This window comes from Vulpes lagopus, chromosome 3, assembly GCF_018345385.1.
Source record: "Vulpes lagopus strain Blue_001 chromosome 3, ASM1834538v1, whole genome shotgun sequence".
NCBI classification, from domain to species: domain Eukaryota; kingdom Metazoa; phylum Chordata; class Mammalia; order Carnivora; family Canidae; genus Vulpes; species Vulpes lagopus.
In genome coordinates, this window is record NC_054826.1 from 34,559,341 (window position 1) to 34,578,681 (window position 19,341).

The window sequence follows — 19,341 nt, forward strand, 5'->3', positions numbered from 1 at the left end:
CTACCCTGGAGGTCAAGAACTGTAGTTTGTATCTAGGAGCCAGAAGTGAGGTGGTGTGGTGAGCAGGGACCTTGGGAAACGGGGCTAGTGCCCTGCCTGAAAGAGGATAGTGCTCCTCAGCAACAGCTGGTTGTTGGGGATACCTAAGTGAGCCTACAGTTTCCAAGATATGAATTGCTGGAAATGCAGATTTTTATATGCAATCATCTAATTTTCAGAATGGTTTGTGGACTAAATGAGACATAATGACAAGTTCCATGCGCTCAGGAGCCAGTTTACCACCCAAGCCTGGGCCTTTAAAGAAAGGACCCAAAAAAAAAAAAAATAAAGAAAGAAAGAAAGGACCCTTCTAAAAAAAAAAAAAAAAAGAAAAAAGAAAGAAAGGACCCTTCTAGATTTCTAATTGGTCCTCTTGCAACCATCCTGGTTCTCTCTCTTCTCCACACTGCAGCTAGAATCATCTTTTTAAAATGCAGACCTAATTGTGTTTTTTTTCTTTGTTTTAGAGCTGGGGTAAATGCCAGAGGCTTTATCACGGTTTATGGGGCTCTTTGTGGTCTTCAGGGTTATACCCTGTCACCACATGTCACCTCATTCTTTCCATCCCCTCTCAGTGACTCCTTTTGGCTCATGTGAACCACCACACCAGCATGTCCAGCTTTTGCCAGTGCTAACCTGCCACTTGGGATGCTTCTCTGCCCTTCTCTACTTGTTTGTTTTTTTGTTGTTGTTTTGTTTTGTTTTTAAAGGTTTTATTTACTTATTCATGAGAGACATACACACACACACACACACAGAGAGAGAGAGAGAGAGAGAGAGAGAGAGAGAGAGAGGCAGAGACACAGGCAGAGGGAGAAGCAGGCTCCATGCAGGGAGCCCGACATGGGATTCAATCCTGGGACTCCAGGATCACACCTTGGACCGAAGGCAGTGCTAAACCACTGAGCCACCTGGGCTGCCCTACTTGTTCTTTAACGGAACTTTTTGACACCTTTCAAGGCTCAGCTTATGCTCTAAGGGACCTTTATTAACCCCCTTCATTGGACACCTTTCAAGGCTCAGCTTATGCTCTAAGGGACCTTTATTAACCCCCTTCATGGAACTGGTTCCATTTCCTTTATATGCAGCCAACGTGACCTGATTGTCCTCCATCATCATGTACATCAAACTTTAAATTATAATCATATTTTCCTACCTACACTATAGTTTTCCTTAACAGACAAGATGATGTTTGTCTTGTTCATGCTTTATCTTTAGCACCAGTACAATGTCATGTACACAGTATAGAATTTGTTAAGTAGGCATTGATTCGGCATTAAATTAACATTGCCTGTGGGAAGCGTGGAATACTGTGAGTATGTAGGATTTTATAAAAAGGGAAAGATGATCTTCAGCCTGGTGATTTCTCTGAGTCTGTTAAAAGAGCTCTGATTTTCAGAGAGGAGGCAGTTCCATGCAGTGATTTTGCTGTTTCTGATAATGAACTTGTCTTCCTTTCCAAACGATAGGTGTTCATATTTTTTTTTTCTTTTCTGAAAGTCTCTCACTGATCTTTAGGTTCCTTTGTGACATAAATGAAGAACTGGAGGGACTGTCAAAAACTCAGATGCATCATCTAATTTCATGTAGGATAGTGGCTGAAAACTTCTGTGCCTCAAGGGTTCTTAACATAACTGGAATAGAAAAATACGATGCTGTCAGTAGGTAAACATTTCTTGAAAAAAGAAACATAAAACATTTCATTACTTGGCATTTAAACTGAGAACAGAGAAGACCATAAACCATTCAGACACACAATAATATGAGCAGAGACACATCAAGGGCAGCCAATGGGGGAAACGTGGTAAACAGAAGCAGAGCCAGAGAGAAGCCAAGAGACAGATACAAGAAATTCTTGCTTTTTCTTGCTTTTGTTTTTGTTTTTGTTTTAATCTCTTTGCTCCTGTGAGTGACCTAGAATATGAAGGCCTGAAGTTCTGACAATTTCAAGTACTGTTTACTGACAACATCATGGGATAGAGAAGTGAGTTAAAAAGGAGATAGCCTAAATGCATGTGATAGTTCTTTAGCATAAGTTATGATTGCACACATGAATCACTTAAACCACATATCCGGTGCAGTGGCCACTGGCCATGTATGGCTATCAAATACTTGAAATGAATGTGACAAGTCTAAACTGATAAGTAGTGTATGTGAAAAATATACATAAGATTTCTAAGACTTCATATTTCAACAATGTAAAATATTTGTAATAATTCCAACATATTGATACATAATTTACCTACTGTATAATTTACCTATTTCTTATAAATATTGAATGCATGTCAAAATGGTAATTTTTTAATACATCAAGTTAAAATATATCAAAACTAATTTTACCTTTTCTTTTTACATTTTAATATAGCTGTTCAAAAATTTAAAATGTCTCTCATGGTATATTTCTGTTTGACAGCACTGACTTAAATAATGGCTTGTGAGTTTATGATTTGTTGAAGAAAATGCAATGCATACCCTTTTCAAAAGTAGAAATTTCACAGGTCTGCTACTCCTCTTGTATTATTTACCAAAAATATGTCAAGAGATCTCTCTCTCTCTTTCTCTCTGAGACAGGAAATGATCTTGGTGGGTTTTGATTAGCAAAAGCAGAGGAAGGAAAATGCTGTAATCTCCCTTTTCCAAAGATGACAAACCTCACTTGGTATAAACATAAGTTAATACATATTTGGCAGTTAATTTTTCATAGCTAGGTTGCTGTATTATCTTCAAATGTTTCAAACAATGTTTTTGTAGACCTGCTGGAGTATACCTTTCTATTTGCTCGATGAACTGAAATGTTTCATTTTGCCACAAAGTCCTACTAAAATAACATGTTAAAGGAACTGTCATAGTGAAGTGAATCAAAATTATTTTTTTTTTCTTTCTGGAAAAAGCAGGGCTTCAGTTCCTAGTAGACTGAGTAGGAATCTAGGCTGTGATGTATTTTGTTGTTGTTGTTTAATGTGGACCATGGTTTTATATAACTCTTTTAAAACTGCATTTACATTTTCTTTTACTGTCTCCACAAAGGAAAGCAATTAGAAATCAACTCTTCAGGAAAATAAGTAAACATCATTGGCATTCTTGAAGGATCTGGACTGCTCCTTATGGGATTGGATTTTTTTATTTCCTTATGCTTCATGGTATCTTTGCATTGAAAAAAACTGAGGGCAAACCAGTGGATAACCTTGGCCTTGTCTTGGCAAATATTTTCAAGGCCAAATCAATGGAGAGGCATTTGCACATCTGGACATCCAGGTCACTTTTATGACCATTTAAATTAACCCCTGAGCTATATCTCATACATCAAAATTTTCTTAACTCCCTTGGAGTGACTCCAACAGGCTGCCAAGATTGAGAACCACTGCTTTTAAGATTATCAAGCTCCATTGTTTGAAACACTTGGGAAGCCCCAAAACACTTTTCACACATGCAATATTAGTAGGAATCCCCTGTAAAAGCCTGTTTTTCTTTCTTTCTTTCTTTCTTTCTTTTTTTTTTTTCCTGTTCTGCTTTCTAATGCAAGAAGACTGAGCCTGGTAGCCACCCACTTGGCCTGCCCCTTGGTCTGTCCCCAAGTGGTCCCTGGGGAACACTGATAGAAAGTCCTGGATCTAATTTGAAATCCATACTTTATCAGCTCATCCCTGTTCAGTGACTTGTCTGAGGATACCTATCTCTTCTCCCTTTTATCTTTCCATCTCCACTTTGTCTCCTGTAAGAGAGAATGGCAGCCAGTTTGGGAGCAGAAACAATTCAAGCCTGATGTCATGAATTGGAGTAGTGACCTTATCTCTCTTCATCCTCTTCACCTTTGACCTCAACACCCATGGAGGCGGTGAGGAAGACCGAACTGAATATGGGTTGGTGTACTGAATAAATATCGTTTGATACATACACATGCTACTATTTGTCATATGCATTCAGGTGCCACTGGGATTAATGGAAAATAAACCTATTTCCAAGTAATGTACATATCCCAGATTTATGTCACTCTGCATTTTATCTATCAATAATGGCAGTATTAATAAACCTTATAAGGCATGATTTTAGCATTATAGTTAAAGAAGTTAGTGAAAGGTCAGATTTGGTGGCCATCTTATCTTGGACTAGTCTGCACTAGCCTGAGCTTACTCCTTGTTATGTGTTTTACACTTCAAGAAAAGCGGTAACAGCCAGCTTGGGGTGCACAGGGGTGTGTTCCCCAGGTCCCTGACTATCTTGGCTCAACCTTCTTATTAAGGGAGGGGTTATAAATCCACAGCATCTATAGGGACAAGGTAGGGAATGCTAATGAGTGAAATGGGTCAGGTTTGCATTTTAAGCACTTACAAAAGTTCTGTAGCCTCATCCTAGGTTTCTGAAACATAACAATCTCTAAGATCAGGACACCTGGGTAGCTCAGCAGTTGAATGTCTGCCTTTGGCTCAGGGCGTGATCCCAGAATCCTGGGATTAAGTCCCAAAATCAGGCTTCCAGTATGGAGCCTGCTTCTCCCTCTGCCTATGTCTCTCCCTCTTTCTATCTCTTTCTCTCTCTCTCTCTCTCTCTGTATGTATGTATGTCTCAAATAAATAAATAAATAAATAAATAAATAAATAAATAAATTCTTATAAAAACAAAAACCAACAATCTCTGAGACCAGCCCTTTACCCACACCCCTGCTTTTGTTGGAACTGTAGCCAAAGTATTTGCCTATTGAAAAACAAATAGAAGATACCTGGAGCCAGGCAGTAACTGGACACAGACAATAGACTTCTATGCCTGGAAGACAGTACCCCCAGTAGGGTCTGGGAGTAGTCTGGAATATACATGTTCCCTCTCAATGAGAACAGCCAGTAATTCAGCTCTAAAAGATTATGGGTGGGCCTTTGTTGCCAGACACTTAGGATTTTTCAGAATAATCTGGAAAATTGGATTTTTATGTGGAATATTCCAGTTTTCCAAAGTTGACTCAAATGGTTTAAAAACCCTGCAGAGGCCAAACAAATTGTGTTTTTAAACTACTTCTGGGTCTGGGCCTATAGATCACAAGCTTTATTTTCAACGGGGAAGAAACTGACAAAAACCAAATATTGAAAAGCAGGATAGATCTATTAATGTCCTAAGCTAGGCCTAGACCAAAAAGTGCATAGGTTTTGCTCCTGCATAATTTCTGCTATTTCAGGTACATCTATCAGCTTCTTGGCTGTTCTGTGTCAGTGTCAACAGGCAGCTTATGGAGCCAAATGGCTCTCATCCCTCTCTGCACACTGACTTGTACTCTTTTGCCAGTGACAAGAAGAGTTGAGGTGGTAGTGGGCTTTTGCCATGGCTCAGTTTCTCATTAATTTTAACTCGATAAACACTTTGGTATATGAAGGAAAGTGGAAGCTTTGATGCAGGGGCAGCAAGCTTCTGAGATAAGAGGAAACAGAAGGTTGTGGGTCATGTTTTTGCTTTGAGTGGTAGGAAAGCCATTCAAAGAGCCACTACCCCCGCAAAAAAAAAAAAAAAAAAAAAAAAAAAAATCACTTGACCTGCCAAAATTCTATCTGATTGGCCAAATGTGCATTGACCTTTTTCACATTTACCATGATATTTCCTCTTTCTAGCTATTTCCACTTACTTTTAACCTTCCCAGTAAAATAGCAGATCCCAGAAAAGATCTTAAAGATGCTAGTAATGCAGCCCCTTTGTGTAACACATTTTGTGAATTGAGGCCAAAAGAGAACAAAGTTGTAAAGGGTACTCTAAAGTTAGACTAGAACTGATTATTCAAGACTCCTAGTTCATTAATTTTTCAGGGATTCTCAAATCTGGCGGTGCAACAGAATACTATGAAAAGCATTAAAATCCAGGTATGCAGCTCATCCCAGGCCTACTGATTTATAATTCCAGGGCTGAGAACTAGAAATGTGTGTTTTCCCCAGTCCCTGGATGACACTCAGGTAATCCTTCCATGGACATGTAGTTGAGAATCATTGGCTTCTTCTGGACTCCACAGCCAGGTGAATCACACCTGAATTCCAGTGTAGACATTCTTTGAACTCTTGATGTTCATGTTTCTTGGTAATACTTGGTTCTAAGGTAGATTAGTTTACTTTTGCCTTTAGAGATCAATTCAAGAATATAGAAATTATTACACATTGTATAAAGATGGTTCTCATGGTTCCCTGATGCTTGACAAATTTTAGTGAGAGCATGCTCAAAGATTTATTGCATTTGAGATTCTAAATGGTTTTGTGAACAACATTCCTAGAATCTCTCTCAAAGGCAAGAATAACAAAATATACCAAAGTTACTGGAAAGCAAATTTTTTATAAGATGCTTAACTTTGGTCCCTGAAATTTTTAATGTCTTCTCTGGCTATGAATGATTAGCTGTTGTGATCGTAGTAAAGGTAATTAAACAAGCAGTACAGTTTACAGAGTCTTGGACCAGGTGCTGGTACTGGACTAAATGCTGTTAGAAACATCTGATCTAATCCTCACATGGACTCTGAAATGTATTATGTTCACCATTTTGCATATGAGAAAACTAAGACTCCAATTGTAAAATTTGCTCAAAGAAACGCAGTTAACAATATGCAGAACCAGTGTTGAGTTTGAAAGCTGATCCCTTAGCCCTGTGCCACAATCTAGAGGGTGATTGTCCACTCAACTTCCTTTCAAAAGACCTTCGATGTTATCTGCTCAAAACCTCCATCACTATCCCTTACTCTCACTTGGCCATGGACTCTACAACTACCAGAATGTAGTATTCAGTAAGAGGAAAACCATTTTTCTAATAAGTAGGCAATCAGAAATAAATGCTGTTGTCTGTAGAATATAAACAAGAGACTTTATTCATTCTGGATGTCTTCATTGTGGGAGCAAAGCATTCTTCTGTAGCTTTGTTTCACTAACCTATTCATAACTTTTATAATTCGTGCTGCAACACAATGGGTTTTGAAAATGGAACTTTTAATTAAGGATATATTAAAAGGAACTATAATTAGTATAATAGTTAAGTGCATTCACTGGGTCCTTTGTATAACTTCTTGTCGCCAGGAAATATGATACAATCAGTCCTTTAAGCATTTGAATTTGAGGATTTTGAAATAATATATGAAAATATATTTATATTCGAAATATATTCTGAATTTATATTCAAAGTTTGAAATCACATAAATCACCCAATATTCCTCAAGAAGTACATAATAACAAAGTTGGTGATCCACATGGATACAAACGCTGGAGTTCTGAACTGACTTACACTCTGTTCCACCATTTCAACATCTGTAGAACAAGGGTGTTGAGCACATTGCCTAGTCTCCAGGACGACTTCTTTCTCTACCCTTCTAGGAATCCCTATCAATCCCGGGTACTGTATGACATCCCCCATTTGGGAAAGAAGTTTTGTTTTGTTTTGTTTTTTTCCTATGGAGTCAAATTGGTCAAAGAAAGAATTTCCCTTGTGTTTCCAAATTACAATCAAGACACAGATGGCATTCTTGAACTGAGAATGTGGGAAGATTTAGAGAAATGGTGGATAGTGCTATACACTGGGCCCAGCAACAGCAGGGGTTGCTTCTAGCCCTGGAAGAACTGGGAAAGGAGGTCAAAAGACTAGTTAACCCTACTCTTCTTTTCTCCCTGATCTCCTGCTAATGCCCCATATTGAGCAAACCCAACCAGAAGTGTTGAGGACCAGAAGGTGCATTGATGATGTCCATACAGACCAGTACTCTAAGCCTCATTTCCACCATTAAAAGAATGGTAATACCTGTCCTGCCTATTTCACAAGATTATTTGGAAGATCAAATAATCAGTCTTATAAAATGTCATGTGCTATTTATACAAAAAATATTATAGTTCTTAATCATCAGAATAGAATCATAAGTAAAACCATGAAACTTTGTTAATGAAAATATGCAAATTTCACTGATTTTTTTTTTCTTATGCTCTGGATTATCTATTGAGTAGTTGGAATAATTTCAACTTTAAATTTTAAAAAGATAATATTTTTAATTATCCTTTGATATTAGGTTTTAGGCAAATGAAAAGTCAAGCTACGAAAAGAATCCAATCACTGTATATATTATATGCTTATTCTCCCAATTACCCATTAAAAATGAAACCTATCATACCTTTTGCTTCAGGAGAGGTGTTAATTTTTTAGTTTGTAATAATCATTTTCTTGTGGTATCTAAATACTGTTTATGAAATGTTTAGTAGAATTACTCTTCCTGTTAACTACAGATGGAATAAACATTGAACAAATAAAATCCATAAACTATGAAAATAAGGGAAATTAAGTCACTGATAATCTGCCAGGTCCAGAAAGAACCACACTGTATTAAATATTTACACACACTTTTCTTATGAAATAGGAATTCATTGTAACATTTTCATTTAATATTGTAAACATATTTTCTATGTTCTTCAATATTACAACATAACTACAATGGCTGTTATGAGAGTTTCTTAATTTCTTGAACCAATCTCATGCTGCTATATGTGTAGATTTTTGAAAAGTGTCTTTGATGATCAAGAAAAGTTGATATTTTTAATTAAGTACTTATGGAAGACTGGTGCTTGAGAAACAATAGGAAATTGTATTTTTTAAAACAAATGAATGAATTCTTCAAATTTAGTTTTCAGTAAATGTTTGAGTCAGTGTGATTCCCTGCATTAGATCAGTTTAGACATATTATTAAATCTTTAACTCATTTTCTGTAAGTGCCTCACAATAAGATACAATAATTACATAAAGAATAAAACTATCTCAGAAAAAAATGTGTCATCATCTTAATCTAAATTTTGAAAGCTGATAATATGAAACTAAAAGGAAATAAACTATCTTTTTAATGGGGGCATATCAATGTGCAGATGAAGATCTGGTCCAGCATCAATCTTATATATACTAATTTAGAAGTGTTAAATAATTGATCTTATGAGTTTTTCTATTTAAAAAACACCCTCCACTTCCTGTGTTTTATTCCTTCAATTCATTTATTGAAGTAATAAAGTAAAAATGCTACAGAATTACATTCATTTCAAGGTATCTTTATAGTCTCAAAGATGTTGTGATAATAATCATATAAATCAACAACCCAGATAAATGAAATCCAGTTATTGTTGCATTCAGTTCACATACGAGGCTGTCTCTTAACTTACATGTGCTTTTTAAAACTATATTTCCTGGGATGCAACATTTTTGCTTTAAGACCCTGGGGAGGAAATACATTAACATTCTTGGCTTCAACATTTAGCTGTAAGTAGCATTTATGCCCTTAGTCTTTTGCTAATATTGAGCTTGACTTATGTGAATTGTTTCTTGGCCTCTTCTCCATTTGTACCCATCCTCAGGGATGAAATAATCACTTACCATTTGAAAGTGCCTCCCTTATTTTCTCAACTTTTGTTTTCAGTTTGTCTCTAGGATTTTTGCCTCTTAAGTTTTCCCCTTCTATCAGAGGTCAGCGAACTTTCTCTCTAAAGAGCCTAATAGTAAGTGTTTTAGGCTTTGTGGACTTCAGTCTTTCTCTTTGTGTGAGAGGAGTCACAGACACAATGTAAATGAGTGATGTGTCTGAGTTCTGTTTGCAAAGACACACAGCACACTGTATTTACCTTTAGGCTTTGTTGTAGATATTGGCATAATGTTCCTTTACCACATGTATGTTTTTATATATGAATACCTCTTACTTTCTATGCCTACTGTGAAGAGTTTTGAAACTAAGGAAGTCAATAGCCAAATATACCAAAGGTTGGGGGGTTTGTGTTTTATCCTGAAGAAACCCTATTGACTGTTTTGTTGCAGAGAGGAGGGACAAGCTCATAAGGGTGGAGAGCAAGAAAAGCTTTATTTCTACTTCTAATCCTGAAAAGGAATATTTTCTTTATTGAGTTAATTGATGAATTTTTCAACTTGTGCACAACTAAACATCTTGATGATAATAATAATTATAGCACATATTCATTAAGTGCTAACTCTTTTCTAGACCCAGTACTAGGGAGTGTGTGTTTGCACTCAAAGTAGAACTCATAGGTATGTGTTCTTGTCTGTATTTTATGGATAAGGAAACAGAGTGTTAATTGCCCAAGGGCACAAAGATGGTGAATTGCAGAAATGATACTAAGACTGTCTTTGACGCAAAAATCCATGTTCTTACATGCTAAGCTACTGCATATACTTCCCTGTTGTACTCTAAACGAGGAATGAGTGATATAGAAGAGGTAGGGAAGCTACTGTATGTGTGTACTATAGAAGTAAACACTTTCCTTTTCTCTTTCCTTTATGGTTCTGAATTTTGGATCATGTTTCAAGCCTTTAGGCAATGGGTTTTCATAAAGTTTGAATTTTTTAATATTTCTGAATACACCAGCTATTTAATTCATAAGTACAAATTTAGATGTATAAAGATGTAACTATTTTGTTCTGTGGCCTTAATTTCCTTTGTCAGCCTTCCAATCTAGTCCAGCCTGTTAAATTTAGTCAAATTTAGCCATTTCTTGTTAATTTCAAGTCAACTTTAGATGTTTTTTTTCCCCTCTTCTGTTCCTTCCTGGAGTTAATGTTAAGTACTACTACTTGGCCCACATTCTCTAGGAAAGGAAGTGTGAGACAAAATCTTACATATTAATGACTAGAGCATGTGCAGTCACACGGTGGTAGGAGTGAGGGGGAAAAGATAGAGCCCAAGGAAGGAAGGAAGCAAATACAAATTAGAAGACTATGGAACTGGTTACGGTTTGGCAAATAAACACAGATGACTTCCTCTTATTAGTCAAAGCTTTGTCTACCCTTCTGGTTTTGTCAAAGCCCCTCACCAGGCAACTGTTGGGGAATCTACATCCCATGTCTCATGAGCAGTGTTTCATGTGCATCTGGAAGAGAAGAGGCAGAGCTCTCTATGAGCTAATGGCATTGGGCTTGAGAGCCAGAGATGTTGGAGCTTCGTGGATGTAATATGATGGAGGGTATGTTACAGTTTGGCCTTCATGGGGGATGAGGTTGGGTGTTGATAGGTGAGGCCAGATGGTTATGGACACAGCTCTCTGCTGAGCCAATGATGGGGAGGCAGGCAGGGCTGAGTAACCTGATGAGGACCATATCAGACCACCTGGTCTGATAACCAGGACTTTCCACGTACCTCGGCATTTGCAGAAAAGTAGCCAGATCCATTTTTAGGTTGGACTCTTTTTTTTTTTTTTTTATTCTGGCTTATTCTGTTGAGATATATAATCATCATTTCAAGTCCTACCATAGTCTCTGAAGAAATGGTGAATGTTACCTATTACTTTTCCTCCTGCGTTTTGACCAAGAGGACTATAGGGACCTCCAGTTTCTCTCTTACCTGATGCCTCTTACCTGCTCGGGGTGGGAAGGTTATACTGTTTCTCCAAGTTGCTCTGGATGTATGGGAGGTAACTCATGTGCACATCACAACACTGGTTTTAGGGCAGAACCAAAACATTCTGCCAGCCTAATTCCATGCAGGTTATGGGCCATGATTGTCCTCTACCTTAAATTTTGAAAACTAAATTGGATTCTGTAATCTCCACACCTGTGGGGCCTGAGAGAGGGTCCAGATAGGAGTTTATTATCACATCAACTACTTGCTTTTTTGGTGGTGGTGGTGGTGGGTGGTGGTGGTGGGTGGTGGTGGTGGTATTGTTTTTTGTTTTTTTGTTTTTTTAAATCAGACTTCCGTTCTTCTCAGCTCAGAGAGTCACTTTCCTAGATTTGGCCATTGGATATTGGGGTGGAAACGTAGTCAAGCTTCTCTCTAAATTTTTCCTGTTATAAGATAGATTTCAGAGACTTTTAAACTCAACAGTCAAATTTTTAAATGTTTTTTCTTCTCAAAGATTATGGTATACTATCTTCCATTTGCAGAATGCATGATTTCCATTTTCCTGAATGACAGATCATAAGAAAATACCAAGATAGTTGGAGTTTAGGGAGATAATGAATAGTTAGGATATATATATAATCTCACCACTTGTGCATTCAAATTGAGGAATGAAGCCCATTCCTATTGATAAACTCGGTTCAGGCTCATGCTTCCATGGGAACCCATCATTATACCTGGAAGAATCTCTAGTTTGGCAATGACCTTGACTTCCTGTCTCAGAGTCCATGACAGACACCATCATTAATTAACTACACACAAATCAGTCCATAGGGAGATGTCTTCAGTTCTCATTCCCTTTTTTTTTTTTTTTAACATTTTATTTATTTATTCATGACAGAGAGAGAGACAGAGAGGCAGAGACAGAGGCAAAGGGAGAAGCAGTCTCCATGCAGGGAGCCCGAAGTGGGACTCGATCCTGAGTCTCCAAGATCATACCCTGGGCTGAAGGTGACACCAAACCACTGGGCCATCACGGCTGCCCTTCAGTTCATATTCTTGCGGTGTTTTCTCCACCCAGCATATAAAGTCTGTTGGGTATGAGGCACATATGGTGCTAGCATAATGGCTTCTCCACCCACCCCTCCCAACCTCCCAACCCCATTTCTAACCTCAGGTACTATATTCCATCGACTCTTTGTGCTGAAATTTACTCCCTTAGCACAAAGTCATGACCAGGCATCACTCAACAAGCTCTCAGAAATAAGCATGAGCTGATTTCTGGGTTTGGAATCTACCAGCGCTATTATCAAAAGAAATCATTTACATTTTCTGCACGTCTGAACTTTGCCTGCCTTGGAGAATGGCAGGGAAGGAAAGCTAATACAATTTGATAAAATGGCTAAAATGAGTCTATTTACAGTCCTGCAGCTCTTAGAGCTGAGAATTTAAATATAGCCACATAGTCACCCATAAATGTAAATGTATGTGTATTTGGGCAGAGAATGGGAGCTGAGAGTCGATTTTGGACTTAGGTTCAATTTTCCTGCTGAAATAAATATTGAAGCTTAGGTTGACTGCATTGAAAATTCTATCAATTGTTGGACTGGCTTCTTATTCTCCTTTCGTTGGATTTTTAATCCACAGGATGTGAATGTCTGTTTTTTTTTTTTTTTCCTTTCTTTTCTCTTTGCCTTTTCAGCTTTGTTTCCCACTCCTGCCCCTGCAGCTCCCTTCATGAAATGGCACTGAACCCTGGTGTCAGCCTCATTGTTTTACAATGAGGGGCCCCTGTTTCTGACTGTTTCCACTCTCCTCCTGCCCATGCTGGAAATACCAAAAGAATGGCAGACATGGAAATGACTCCCATTTATATTCATTTGGTATTTGGTTCTAGTACCGAATATGAATGGGTATTGAATTTTATTTCCAAGTCAATATTGAACTCAAATGTCAGTCATTTGTAGAGGGTACATTTTAAGTAAGCATTACCTCTCTGGTCTTTTCAATATCAAATCAGGACACATCAGCATATGCAATTTCATGTTGTGTGCAAGACAGTGTGCTGGGCTTTCCGAGGGACATAGAATCAGACAGAACAGGTCCCGGGTCTCCAAAGTCTCAGTGCTGTTTGAAGAGACAGGACAGGTGCACCTGTCTTCATAAATTCATAAATAACTAAAGGTTAAAATGGCTGATAAGTTAATTTCTTCAGTTAAGTCCTCTGGAAAATGGACAAGATAATGTTCTATTTCTTAGAGTTATGCTAATTAATTAAAAAATGTGAGAATGTTGGATTAGGACCTAAAATATAGTAACTTCTCAATTCATTTTATATGTGTATGTATATATGTGTGTGCATACATGTATGTATATATGTGTGTGCATGTGCATATATATATATATATATATGTAAAACATTCAGATGAAGGTAGAATGGAAATTTTATAGTTTATTTAATTGTGATGTCTGCATGCACATTTTTTATCCAAGAGACTGCACCAAACAGCTTAAGAGTTAAATGGTTATACTTCAGGAATTCAAGAGGAAAGTGTCTTTAAGGAGGCCCTTTTGTGGGTTTTATGGAGGTCATAGAAATTTAGCTGGGCCACGAAGTATGATTTGCAATAAGGAGAGGCAGAGAAAAGATTTGCCAGTGGACATTCTGAGCAGAGGCACAATATCCCCCTAGTTCCTTTTGGCTTTTCCTCTGGCTTCTCAGCATAGTGTGAAATGAAAACTCGAGCAGGGGAAGGACTAATAGAATCTTTTTCAGAGAGAACCAGTTTAGTTTAGCAAGGCAATTGTTCAGCCTGTATCCTCTAAGAAAGGTAGCCCTGTTCCATTTTAACACTTCTTTCCTTGACCTTAGGACTTTATATTTGCATTGCCCAAAATGCAAGAGGATGGAACACAAGTGCTTCGGTGCATACAACATAATACTGCCTGGAAATGTGTTGATCTTTCTGGTTGTGTATGCAAGCCTATAGGTGGATGAAGTTGTAAGAGTGCTCCAGACCTGGATGGTATGGATAGTTGCCTTTGGCCTTCATATATGAGTTTTAGATATCTTCCAAGTTTTGGTCTCTAAGAGTAAATGCTTCAAACTGCTTGAAAGTTGCAGGCAGACAACTGGAGGAAGACATGTCATTATATTCTCTAGTTTACTTACTGTCCTTTGTCTCCAGGATTGCTTGATTGTGAAAATGTAGTAATAGATATTTTTTAACAGAAGGAGGGAAAAAAACCCAACAACTTCGGTGCGCCTGAAGAATTTAGGACCAATACATCTTACAAGGTTTTCAGAAAGAGTTCAGTGTGGAGGCCAAGAAAAATTAAGGCCATCCCACCTAAAGTTTAGCATTAGCACAAGTACAGCTATTTTAGGCCCCTGTGAATAAGAGCTGAACTTTACAGGAAAAACTGCAGAATGTCCTCAATGTCCTTGGCAGGGAATCCCATATCAGAAAGACAACAGAGCCCACGCCCCTGCCTGTGGTAGAAAGTCCCATATTAGAATGAGAACAGAACTCCATTCCCTTGAAAGCCCCATATCAGAATGTAAACGGAACTTGAGAAATTCCTCCACCCCTTCTGAAAATCCCCTATACCAGCCTATAAAAAACCCAGCTGTAATCCACTTCGAGGTCTAAGTCCCTGCTCCACTGTGTGGGGTATACTTGGACCGAAGCTCGAGCTTGCTAATAAACCCTCGTGCGCTTGCATCAGTGTCAGCTCCTTGGTGGTTTCTCAGATTTGCAATCTTGGGCACAACATCAGGAAGTAGCAAAAACATTCTGGAGAGAGATCCTAAAAGTATGGCAAGGAAATTTTTTTTTTTTTCTCTTTGACTTAGAAAAATTCCTGTGTGAAAATGTTTCCCTAGTAATCTGCTCTTGGTGATTTCTCAAATTCTTAGATCCTAGCTTCTCTTTCTCTTTCAGTGTCTGTTACTTGTATTGCCTTTTCGGGATTATCAGAGGGTCCTGGAATTTAATTTTTTTTTTAATTACATGTGATGTGTTTTCTTGGAGTAGTGCTGTTGGGGTCCAGAGCCAAAGGCCAAAAAAGAACTCTTGGGACATCTTTGGTGCAAAAAGGTGGTTGTATTAAAGCACGCGGGCAGGACCCATGGGCAGAAAGAGATGCTGGCCCTGGATTGGCAACTGATGATAAACTTTGGGGTTAGGGTTAAGGAAAGACAAAGGGAAGTTCTGAAAGGACTTTCATATGCTAAAGACTCATAGGATAAGGGGTCCTTGCTATTGTCAAACTAAGGTTGTCCTTCCTGGTAGCAAGGCATTAACAGTAAGACAATTGGGAGCTTCCTGGAGGAATGTTATACTCTGCCTGCCTTGAGTATTTGTCATTGGGCTGCAGGTGATAAGGATATTGAATTTTATTGACCTATCCATCTGCCTTTGTTTCTCACATCACAGGTACCTTATTTTCCTTAATATGTCAGAGAAGTACATCACTTGAATGTCTCTTTTTAAAAATACCAGTTGTTGCTTTATAGGGACATAAAGTCAACCGCTTAAGAAAGACTAGTGCGCACAGTGTCCAGGATGTGTGGATAAAGCCAAGATGATCCCTAGCCACCCCAAAGCAGAGCTCGGTCACATTCTGCTTCTGGATTGAACAAAGATGTATGCCCAACTTGTCCCACGGACTGAGGAAATAAACCTACAGGAAGTTTTGGGAATAAATTTTAGACAACTCTGGACTTTCTCTACCTTTAATGCTTATCCATACATTACTCAAATCCCTTCCAGTGAAAAATGAATTTAGTCACACCCAGAGAATAGTGGTCCTCCTGGCCATTATGTCCCATTCTCCCAACTTGTAAACAGTTCCCAAACCTGCACCATGAAGGCAATCACATCCCAACGTCATCCAGCAATCTGCAGGCGTTTCTCTAGCTGGCTGCGCATGCCCCACTCTGATTCTATATTCAGACTTTTTACCACTTGTCTCTGATCTCTGCTGTTTGCTTCTGTCATTTGGGGGCTGGGCCCTTTCTCCATGTCCACGTCTCCGTAGACCCTGACTAGCAGAAACATGCAGCCTGCTGTCTCAGCTCACACATCAGGTACATTTGAGAGGGCCCTTCCCTGACTGACAAGCCACATTTGGGCCCTGGTTACTCATCCTTGTGGTGCCCACTATTCTCAGAGTGCCCTGACATTTTCCTTCTCAGCATGTACTGTAATTAGTCATTATGTGCGCCTTTGCTTGGTTTGCTTGTTTAATGCTCTTACCCTACACTAGATTTCGAGCTCCTTCAGGGCAGAACTGTTTCTCTTTTCTCTCTGCAGCTACTGCTGGGCCTTGTATGTGGTAGGCACTTATAGATCTTTGTTGCATGGGTGGATGAATGGATGCACGGGTGCCTCGATGGAAGGGTGGATGAATGGTTCAGCATGGCTAATATCAGGGAGGCAGGGTGTGCTGTATTTGTCGTACCACAGCACATGGCTTTATGAACAGCTGCCTCTCTTCACTGTATGACATTGAGCAAGTGGTTTAAGTTCTCTGTGCCTCAGAGAAATGGAAGAAACACACAACAGCATGATTTTGAAGAACAAGGAGATCATCCATATCAATCATTTAAAAAAGTACCTAGCACATAGTAAATTATAATAGGGTAACTCAGATAGGGGTGCCTGAGTGGCTCAGTTGGTTAAATGTCCAGGTCTTGATTTAAGCTCAGGTCATGATCTCAGGGTCATGAGATCAAGCCCCATATCAGGCTCAGTGCTCAGTGCAGAGTCAGCCTGAGATTCTCGCTAGCCCTTTCCCTTGGTCCCCTGCCTCTAGTTGCTGTCCCTCCTGTGCACAGACACTCTCTGAACAAACAAAAATTGTAACTAAAGTCATTTTTCAGACTGTCTGGTTACAATAAGTAAATCTAGGTATTAGATTAATGTAGGACAATATTATTAATTCAATTTGCAACATGTTTTTTTTTGTAATCAGATTGAGCAAATTAGAATATTTATTAATTTCTTGGTGAATGTAGAATTTAATTTCCTTCCTCTCATGTTAAGTGTCACCCCCGCCCCCCAATGAAATAAATAGCTCCAATAGAAACCGAACTCTTCCCTTTCTAAAACTGCATTTTATGACAAGTGAGATAACATCATGCCCCCCCCCCCCCGAAAGGCTCAGAGCATATTTGTTTTACCTTTTAAACTTAAAGAAAACCAATACATCTTGTGTTTGCTATTAAAAAAAAAAAATCCATTTGATTTTATTTGTTCATCCAATAATCCTTGAAGGGAGCTTCACTCTTCCCATTTGACAGATAAGAAAACCAGACCTGGACTGATTAAATGAACTGCCAATTCAATATAACAGAGATTTATTAACCACTTGCTCTGTGCCAGGTGCTCTGAGAGATAGAAAGAAGACTAAGCTCTGGTTGGGCTCCCAAGTTGTTGAGGTTCAGCAGGAAGGAATATACACGTGTAGTGTGCAGTCACAGGGTTGCTTAGAGCCTCCCCCACTGCACGGCCCCCACCTCCACCCTCCATGTGTCCTGGAAGCAGGAAGCATGTTCCCGAAGGAGATGAGGCTAAGAGCTGCAGCCCTTGTAAGTGGGTATCAAAATGGCTGACACAAGGAACATCTGATCTTCAGGCCTAATAAAGAACTTTCCGAGCATGACAACAATTCCTAAATCGCTGAGGCTTTCCCACTTCCTTACTGTCAAAACATTAAAACTAATTGCCCCTAGGCTCCTTGATTATCTGCAACCCAGCTGCTGCTTTGACCACTTGAAAAATGAACAGGCCTTCCCAAAGGAGGTTTGTTTCCAGGAAATGGTAGAATTACTGCTGAATAGGTACCCACCTGCTTACTGTACCTGGTCAGCCCTTCTCTTGAGCCCCTGGTGTTCTGTGACCCTGGGTAAGTTGTTAGCAGTCTTCTTATCCCATTTCCTTCTTTATATAGCCATACATTTTGTAAACTGTTTTTCTCCCTTGAAATAGAAAGATAACAAATTTCATTATTTGAGCTTCTGCAAATCACTTTAACTTACTGAACTTAATTTCTTCATCTGTACAATGGAAAGATTAGCAATCTTAAAATCCAGCTCTAGGGGTTGTTGATAGTGGATCAATAATGCAGTATCCACTTTTTCCCCCCCTTGATTTATATTCTCCTTGGAGGGGGACAAACTATAAACAAACAGATGACTATATAAGATGTTCGATGGTGAACTGCTGTGCAAGCAATGAAGCAAGGGCTGGAGAGAAGAGGCCAGGGTGCTGTTGCACAGAAGGTCACCCTGAGACAGCAACCTATCAGTGTGGGTGCTCTGGAGGGAAATGTTTAAAGTGGACATAAAAAAAAAAAAACGTTCATGCAAAGGCCCTATGGTGGGAGTATGTTTGGCCTTTTGGAAAAGTAAGAAGGAAGTTTATGTAGCTGGAGCTGAATGAGCAACGGGGAGTTGGTAGGTTAGTCATTAAGAGATAAAGGAGGTACAGGGTAGGCTCAGACCATAGTGAACCTTACAGGCCTTGGCAAGAATTATGGGTTTCATTCTAAGTTAAGTGGAGAGGAATGGAGGGTTCTGGGCAGTGGTGTAACATGATCTGATTGATGTTTAAAAGTATCACTCTGGGGGCACCAGGGAGGCTCAGTCTGTTAAATGTCTGATTCTTGATTTTTGCTCAGGTTATGATCTCAGGGTCATGAGATTGAGCCCTGCATCGGGCTTAGTGCAGAGTCTGCTTGAGATATTCTCTCTCTCTCTCTCTCTCTCTCTCTCTCTCTTCCTCTATCAAAAATAAAATAAAACAAAGAATAAAGGTACCACTCTCCTGTTGGGTAGGAAGCATACTGTGAGGAAGCAAAATAGAGCAGTTTTTGTGTGTGTGATAGGTATTCTGTTTCTGAGATGTTAAATGGAGAAGTCTAATGGGAATGCAAAACTTCTAAGGGTTTCAGAGAGCTAGGGATGGATATATGTATTA

The 19,341-nt window shown here is 38.9% G+C and overlaps 1 protein-coding gene across 1 annotated transcript in view; it reads left to right on the top strand.

Annotated features, from left to right (window-relative positions):
* Positions 1-19,341, top strand: part of SGCD (sarcoglycan delta) — a 910,009-nt gene that overhangs the window by 377,242 nt on the left and 513,426 nt on the right. The gene's annotated exons all lie outside the window — the stretch shown is intronic.